This window comes from Saccoglossus kowalevskii, chromosome 4 (assembly GCF_978046115.1).
Source record: "Saccoglossus kowalevskii chromosome 4, keSacKowa6.1, whole genome shotgun sequence".
In the NCBI taxonomy this organism is placed as follows: domain Eukaryota; kingdom Metazoa; phylum Hemichordata; class Enteropneusta; family Harrimaniidae; genus Saccoglossus; species Saccoglossus kowalevskii.
In genome coordinates this window covers 14,645,221-14,654,855 of record NC_140644.1, presented here as the reverse complement: position 1 = coordinate 14,654,855, position 9,635 = coordinate 14,645,221, and the positions used below count along the sequence as shown (strand labels likewise).

Sequence of the window (9,635 nt, the reverse complement as noted above, 5' to 3'; positions counted from 1 at the left end):
TTTTAAATAATTTCATTGTTGTTCCAATATCAGTTTCTGTGCTTTCTAAACGTCTTTTCTTCATTCCAATTTTTGACACCCTGTCTTGGTCTATAATATTGTTCTGGGAGCAGTCACACAACACATCACCAGCATGCTTGACACATTCAACCACTTCATAATGTATTTCCATGGCGTGTTTTAAGTATATTGCTTTTCCATTATTGGATACACTCTTGTTAAGCTGATAGTTGGAGTATTTAATCCATTTACCTCGGCTAAATGTACAAATATCTGTTCTTAATAGATCAGCAGCTCCAAGTATTTCAACTTCTGTTGCCCATGTTTGAGCATATTGCATACCAGATGCTATAATGTAATCATCAACAGACACATGGCCTGGTCTTAAAAATGGGTAAAATACAGGGTTATTCTTCTTTAGATGATTTACAATGGCTAATCTGATTTGCATGTGGTTATCCTCACTTCCAGATAGTACATAAGACAAAGCCCGGAAAAAACAATTACCATCTCCTTGGATAGATTTGGTTTTGCATGGTTCACCCATTTCAAAATTTTCAGTATGAAACCCAAATCTTTCTCTTTCATTTTGTAAACTAAGTTCAGTGCACAATCTTTGACACATCTCAGAAGACAAGGGTTTATATAAAAAAGGTGTATGCTCTGATTCAACTAACTCCACTTCATTATCTAACCGAGTTTCACTGTCAATAACATGATACTTTTCAGCATTAACATTTATACCCGTAACTTCGAACTGTTCATTTTCATGCACATGCATGGATACAGCAAGATCACAACAATGTTTAAACACCATCTCAATACTACTGAACTTGATTACTATGCTTAATCCATCGGGTGCTACCATGCCTTTGGAATTTCTTGAATGTGAATCAAAGATCCAATAAAATCCATCATTCTTGATCACAGCAAATGCTGCTCCGCCAAATATAACAAAGCATGAATTATATTCAGTTAATGATATATCAAGAGCATTGTCAAATGATGTAAGAAATGTGTTCTCATAATCACTTTCACCAATAATACCAAATAATGAGTCACCAACACTCAAAGTAAACTGGGTGTCAAATAAATCAACTGTTTGTGGTAATTCTGTCACTAATAACAGTTCTGAATTAACAGTTGTAGACTGTTGTAAAAAGCCATACAATTCATTACCAGTTTGCAGTATTATATCCAAATCTTCCGATTCCCATGAATCTACATATTTGATTTGATTGAATATCATAGAAACTAAGCTATTTGCAACACACTGTTTTCCACTGTTATCTAGAAATTGATGATGACCTTGATGAAAACTTCCTTGTACTGAAGTTTTTAGCATGAACTTATTACCTGTTGTCTGATCATTAACATTTCCAACTGAATCATTTAACAAATGAAATTGCTCTAATGAGAAACTCTCTGCAACATTATTTGTTTCTTCATCATGTACTTTATTAAGAATACTTCCAGCACTAATTTGCAACTCGTTCTGATCCCGAAAGATAATACTTACAGATTCATTCTGATCCCGAAGGACAATACTTTCTGATTCATTCTGATCCCGAAGGACAATACTTTCTGATTCATTATGATCCCGAAGGACAGTATTGCTATGATCCCGAAGGACAGTATTGCTATGATCCCGAAGGACAGTATTGCTATGATCCCGAAGGACAGTATTGCTATGATCCCGAAGGACAGTATTGCTATGATCCCGAAGGACAGTACTTTCTGATTCATTATGATCCCGAAGGACAATATTTTCTGATTTATTATGATCCCGAAGGACAATATCGCTTTGATCCCGAAGGACAGTATCGCTTTGATCCCGAAGGACAGTATCGCTTTGATCCCGAAGGACATTGGTTGGTGGGTTTCTACCCAAGGCCAACCTCTTCTTTAGAGCTTCACCTCTCTTCCAACCTTTCTTTCGAGGCATCTGAAAGATACAATTGTCAAAATACGAGTGATTTATTTAATATATTTGCTAAATTGAGCACTGTTTTTACTTACAAGAGATAGGTACATTGTTATTAAAATACAGATGCTACCTGTGTCAATTTCATTAGCAATACTGCTAATTTGCAAGCAAAACAGTGAGATAAATTGCAAATTTGCATTGTGAGTTTTTTCCTTCACAGTTAAATACCACACAGCTGTCTTGAATTGCATCATCACACACATGCATGTACATAGGTCTGATGTCTGTGTTTATGATTTTTGAAGTTTATACAGTTGTTAATAAAGAGCTAAACACACACTCATATCTACCCCTAAACATGTTCAAACATGATCAAAGTGTTTGTGTGAATGAGATCTGGTTGTAAAAAATGGTTGATTTCAAAAATATGTTACCTAAAAATTGTAGACATACAGCTTTCTTGAATTAGAACACTATAAAACTTTATTTACTGCTTAGAATGTCTATTGAATTACTAAACTAAAAACCTGATTGGTCCAGATATGTATGCATAGGCTAGAAAGATTGACACATATATATATATATTAATTCCCCAGTTGAGTGACAAAATGATCTACATATAGCACTAACTCCCACAAATCATGTGAACTTTGATATATTTTACCATAATGCTGACATGTAGTAATGTGTATAAGTATCAATACATATTGAGCAGTATATAAGCATATATCCAGAGTTCACACTTCATTATTAACGGCTAACAAAATGTGCACATGTTTGATACATAATGTTTAACCAAATTAAAACTATATAAGGTATAGATCATAACAAATTCAACTTTCATGCCTAGACATATCTTACCTTTCAATATACAGGAATAGATTGTTATAGACTGCAAGAGAAATATAGAGAACTGTTAAATTATGCAACATAGTGAATTTACAATTATTATAGTAATGTGACGGTCAACACAGCAATTTTTGGTATTAATACAGATAAATGGCAAACCTACACAGGAAAGTGTAACAAACAACTCTTTATATAAACATAATAAAAAATATTCACTGAATCTCTATTCACTAAACTATTCACTCTTCGCTACAAATTATTTAAAAAATTGTTCGCCCTGTTAATTGATTCAGGTTGATTTCAGGAAACGTGAAATAGTAAATCATTACAACTAATGATTATTGACAAGGGGTCATTAACTTGACCAGTGGCTGAAACCGCAACATGCAGTTAGTACAATAGGTCAAAGGTCACAATACAAAATAAAACAAGTCAATGACCCGTTCCGTTCATATTTGAGTGACATATACATTCAAAGCAGCACTAATATGGATGTTGAACTGCATTCAGTAAAACAAAATAGCCACCAGGCAGCCATTTTTAACACAATCCAAACAAAAATTTAAACTAAATTTGCCCACGCATGACTAAGATTCAGTTCCGGTATGGTGAAAATGTGCAATTTTTGTAAATTTTTGACCTTAAAAGGACTGGCCCAAATGCACAGGCATATGTATGATATAATGTATGATGTGTATGTGAAGTTTGAACTTGATCTGTCCAGGAATGTCCGAGATATGGATCGAAAACTAAATTCTTTAAAACAAAATGGCCGCCAGTTGGCCATTTTGAACTTGATCCGAAGAAAAATTAGTATGCATCAAGCTTATATTATGTTTAATATATGCACTAAATCTGAACAAAATCCATCCATGCATCACTGAGATCCGGTTCCGGAATTGTGAAAATATGTGATTTTGATGCATTTTCGGCCTTAAAATGGCCATCATTCAGCTATTGTTAAGCGGATCATGAAACAAATGCACATATCTATTTGTGACATGATGTACCATGTGTGTGTGAAGTTTGAACTTGATCAATCCAGACATGTCTCGGATACGGATCCAGAACTGAATTCTTTAAAACAAAATGGCCGCCAGTCGGCCATTTCGAACTTGATCCGAAAAAAAAATGACGTGCATCAAGGTCCTATTATGTTTAATGTATGTACCAAATTTGAACAAAATCCGTCCATGCATAACTGAGATCCGGTTCCGGAATGGTGAAAATGTGCAATTTCAATGCATTTTCGGCCTTAAAGCGGCCGCCATTTGTCTATCGTTAATGAGATCATGAAACAAATGCACATACATATTTGTGACATGATGTACCTTATGTGTGTGAAGTTTGAACTCAATCAATCCAGGCATGTCTCCGATACAGATCCAGAACTGAATTCTTTAAAACAAAATGGCCGCCAGTCGGCCATTTTGAACTTGATCAGAAAAAAAAATGACGTGCATCAAGGTCCTATTATGTTTAATGTAGGTACCAAATTTGAACAAAATCTGTCCATGCATAACTGAGATCCGGGTCCGGAATGGTGAAAATGTGTGATTTTGATGCATTTTCGGCCTTAAAATGGCCGCTTTTCGGCTAGCGTTTATCGGATCATGAAAAAAATGCATGTGCATATGTCCCATATAATGTGTGATGTATGAGTGAAGTTTGAACTTAATCGGTCCATGCAAGTTTGAGATAGAGGTGAGATACAACGCACGGATGCACGGACGCACACAGGGCAAAACATAAGTCCCTGTTTTCGGACTACGTCCGAACGGGGACTAACAAGCAGCCTGTCAGCTGAGATAGCCCCGATGTTAGCTGTTCAAAATTAGATATCATCCTGAATTGAACAAATCTCAGATAGGTATACCTGAGGTACCTATATGTATGGTATCCAAGCAATAGGCTCAAAATCAACAATTAGATAGTCAAGTACACACAAGACGATTGAAATATCAATGCAACATACCCACAAATAACAAAAATAGCAATTAAGGACCAGCAAGAAAATTTGGTAAAAAACACATGTGCAAAGAACCGGATGACTCCAGGTTTTGAAATTGTTAACACATACATTGGGGTAACCCTGAATCTCTGGCCCCCGGCCAAATTGAATGACCCCCTGGCCAATCAGCCATTTACATGTTTTTCTCACATATTTTTATATATTTAACACCACTAGCCAATCTCTGGCTCAGGCCAAATTGAATGGCATACGTATAAAATATGTTTTTTGAAATTCAGTCCCTCATCCCCTTGGCTTTTATCGCCAATTTTTTCGTCGCCAGAGTGATTTACATCATCAATTTTGTTTCACGAGCGTCTCTAATAAATAACCTATCTAACCGCTGGACTGAATTAATGGTATTATCAAAAAATCATAGAAGATTTGGCGAAAATCGGTCGTTTTTGACATCAACATATTTTCGCTCAGAAACGCAATGGCGATAAGACTCATTTTCAAGGACGCAGGTTGTTTGGATCGGAATGTTTCCTTTGTTTTGGGTTCGTTGTGAGTCTAGAGACATAACAATGTTATTTTTAGAGAATATGTTCTGTTTCAATACAGGATTCAGGGTTCTCCCCAGAAAAAATGCATAGCGCCGGGGCTAATTTGCATAATAATTTGCATATCATTTACATATCTTTCCTTCATTGATTAACAGAACTTATTTACAATTATGAATATTAGTGAGCTCAGTCACAGGGCAAATATTTTTTTTAATGGAATCAACACATTATGTTTCACAATTTAGAAGAGTTTGAAACATTCTCGAAATACAAATGCTGCAGACTAAAAACAAACACAAATACATTATTGTTGCAATTTAATTGTTTTGTAAAACGTTGAAGGAAACGCATTCAAAACGTTAAGCCAGATTTATGTTCACGAATCTCATAATTTTATTCACTCCAAAAACATTCTCCTTCAAAAAATCGATCACGTAATTAATTGACGTATTGTTGTAATTTATTATTCGTACCATCAACTTCTAAAACGTTTACAATTACAGTAATGAGCGAACAAATAAAGCTTCAAAATGATCATCAAAGTTACGACGTGACATAACTTACTTGGCCATGTTATACACCAGTTATAGCAATAATTCCTCAACAAATTTTACTTCTTTTTTTTTTTTTGATATGAAATGTAAGTAAAATCCGACTTATTTTTATCGGGAGCGATTATTTTTGATCACTTTATCGCTTCGGTAAAAAAAAACAGACCCGCCATGATGTTTGTGAAACATTAGCATGTGTCCTTTGACCCGATGGGTCAAGAATTCCATTAACCAATCAAAATGCCGCATGGTAATGCCGGTAGAACCCGAAGTTTTCCGAATGGTAGTGATCATAAAAATTACATTGCGGAAGTAAAGCGATGTCGTAGCACGATGTGTTGGCATCGATTTCAATTGAAAACTGCATGACAGCTTTCGAAAGAGGTGATTTGCAATTTTTAAAAGGTAAATTAGGTCTTGAAAGAAGAGTTTTTACATGATTCGCAATGATAACAGTTCAAATGTATTTTACCAAATCACGCAATAAACACGTTGTTTTTTTCTTGAGTAGCGTGAACTGATCGTGAACTCCGATTTGACCATGTTATATCGAGGTGGAATTGATTTTGAAATAATTTTAGCTTTCAATCTAAAGACTGTGTCTATCGCAGAAAGTATTTACTTACAAACAAAGAGGTGCTAATTCCACAAATTTGACTAGCCGCTACGTATCGTGCGACTAGGTCTATTGTTTATGAACTATAATCCACGACTGGCAGGATGCATGTCGGTCGGTACGTAATTATACCAACAATCAGAAAATAGTCCACGTCGGAAGCATTTCCGTGGTGGTCACTAATTTTGAGTGACGGTCGGGGCCGACCGGCGTGGCGAACAAAGCTTTTTCACATCTGATATTGGCATGTCAAATATGAAATCAAGCGCCGAGGTGGGAACACATAGCGCCGAGGTCCCAAGTGAAGCGCCGAGATTCACAGGTATAGCGCCGCGGACCTCGGCGCTAAAAAGCCCTGGGGAGAACCCTGGGATTTTGATATGCCAATCGGGCAATTTTAACAATTTCCTACTGGAGCATCCCACTGTATAAATAGTCCTCCTTTGTCCAAAAATTGGCAATGGTACTAGCACAGAATGGACTTCCTGTTCTGCGCGTCTTTGATTGTAGCAATGTTCACGCCACTGTACGAAAATATGCACACTCGCGAATTTGACAACATTCACTTGAGCGTTTTAGTATGGTGGAGGGATATAAGAAAATAGATAGAAATACCAGTTACATCACTCATGCCGATTGATGATTCAATTGCTGGCTGGGATAGATGTATTTAGTGTTTATTTCTATGCTATATGTCTACACTTGCGATTCTCAATTTCGATGTGTAAAATTATATTTTTAGGTTTCTTCTTTTAATATTTTCACGTTTACTTGGTCGTATTTTGTATATACCAGTCAGACACTGACAACAAGTAAGTAAATGGGCCTGGACTCGAGGTCCCAGAGAAAGCGTCAACGTACAACATTAATGAACTAAATTTACATTACAATCTCATGCTTACATTACAATCTGATTTATGCTGGAGAACAAAGCATACAAGTACTGTGTACAATATACTGCAAAGTGGAAATAATATACTTATTTAACCGTTGATTTTTGTACAAAACTCCAAAAACACAAAACAAACAACCTACAACAAAAAACAAAAACAAAATACCAAGTATAAAAAAATACAAAATAAATGTCAGTGAACACACTTTTTATAAAAAAAATTGCAGTTTGCAGCCTCTATGAACAAGTTCACAACCTCTAATATTGCAAAACTGTTAGTTGTGAACTGTACATTGAATCTTATTAGGATTTCCACATAAAGTTACACAGAACGAAAAAAAATTCACTAATAAGACAAGGAAAAATATTGCTTTTTTGTCAAGGCTATATAATAAATTCTCTTATCCTGGGGGTATTTTTGTGGGTGTACAAGTAATATGCATTAAAATTATCAACAAATGTAATCATAGTACAATTGTAAAGTAAACAAAATTATCTAGTGATTTTGGATTTGTTGGAAAAGTGGCCGAAAGGCTGTGACATTGTCTATTTGGTGATGAGAACTGCCAAGCCAGTTTTATAAAATAGTGAACAAAAATTTTCGTAAACATTACCGACCACGAAAGACGCCCATCGCGAAATGTCTCTATATTACTGTCGAGTCATGGTAACTTGTCGGCAAATTCACTTCCGCGTTTTACGTACATTGGCTAGTGGCGTTAAATATATAAAAATATGTGAGAAAAACATGTAAATTAATAACTCATTGGCCAGGGGTCGGGGCCAGAGATTCGGGTTACCTCATACATTGCTAGTTTTGGGAATTGAGGTTTGACCTTTCTAAATAATCGACACTATAAAATAGCGACATTGTTCAATTAGTTCACCCATTAGAGCTGTAAAATAATGTCTTTGTTTGTTTGTGCCGTTCAAATGACACGTCTGTGACTTTCTAAATTTCCAAATGTATTAGACATGTGCAATGCTTTCAGAAGTTGAACACGATGCACGCACTTCCGGTCGACATGACTGGGCGACGCCATGATTGTTTTACACGATAAATGACTAGAAAATGCACAAAATCTATCATACTTAATATCTTACACCGAAAACTGGACCTGAGAATGCGACTACTAGACCTTTACATTTCGGATACGTTCATTTATAGTAACATATATTGTCATATATTATCAATATTCAACATTTGAATCTCCGATTCTAAAATAAACGTGTACTCACCAAAACGAAAGCGCAGCATATAAACTTCGACCGCCTGGTGGCGCTATATAGTTTTCACAGTCACGGCCTGAGAGACGGGTCGTTGTCCAAGTCCAACATTCTTAGTTATACCATGGAACTATAAACCAGTTCCATGGTTATACTAGTAATTAGTAGTGCAATAAAATTTACGAAATCAAATTACACCTAGTTTTTTTCAGATTGATTTGTGGAAATTTTATGCCTTTATTTTAATCGTGTTCAAATGCAAAAATGTGCATATTTTGTACACGAATTAAAGTTATATAAACTTGTAGAGGCTGTAAATATAAACGACGCTCAATTGATTGTCAATGTTTTATCGAGTACATGACATGATTTATGTACGGTTTATACTAAGACTATACATGTGTTGAAATTTGATCAAAATTAAAGTACGCGTCTGTCACTGCTAGACCGTCGTTTTATGTAACTGTTATGATATGACAGTTTATTCTGGGCATACTCTGTCCCGGGACTCGCCCACACAGATGTAAACAAAATATTATACATATTAATTTTATAACCAGAACTTCACATGACTTAGACGTCTCTGGTATCATATTGACAACATAATTTTACAACATATATATAATAATAATTATAAGTTATTAAACTAAGTACAAGATAGAATGCGAGAACTGGGGCACATGTGCAAGAAAATATTTAAAATGTTTTGTTTATGGTGCGACAATTAACAGTTTCAAAAACGACTGTAGGTTCCATCATGTAAGTTCCGTGGTTACATGCACTTCTAGTATAATGTGCGTCCTCTATGGCAGCCAGGCCGCAGTAACTTCTTAATACATCTCCGCAATGAAGCCTCATATTTTAAGCTGAATGACATGCGTTATATTTTAGTATTTAAAATGTTTTCACGCTATTTCAAATGTGAACATCCTGACGGTGAACCTTGTTATTTAAATACACGCATTGCCGGATTAGTGAGTCACAAGAAATTAATTCATCCAATAAAGAAAGAAACTGTATAATGAAATCACTGCAATCGCCGCTATGTTAACCAGC

The 9,635-nt window shown here is 35.5% G+C and overlaps 1 long non-coding RNA gene across 1 annotated transcript; it reads right to left on the bottom strand.

Annotated features, from left to right (window-relative positions):
* Positions 1 to 1,433: 1,433 nt before the first annotated feature.
* LOC146746642 (uncharacterized) lies at positions 1,434 to 8,615 on the bottom strand. The gene is made up of 3 exons (XR_014929166.1): positions 8,592 to 8,615; positions 2,789 to 2,819; positions 1,434 to 1,945 (listed from the first exon to the last, which is right to left on the bottom strand). It is a non-coding gene; the product is annotated as an uncharacterized LOC146746642 (long non-coding RNA).
* Positions 8,616 to 9,635: the final 1,020 nt, after the last annotated feature.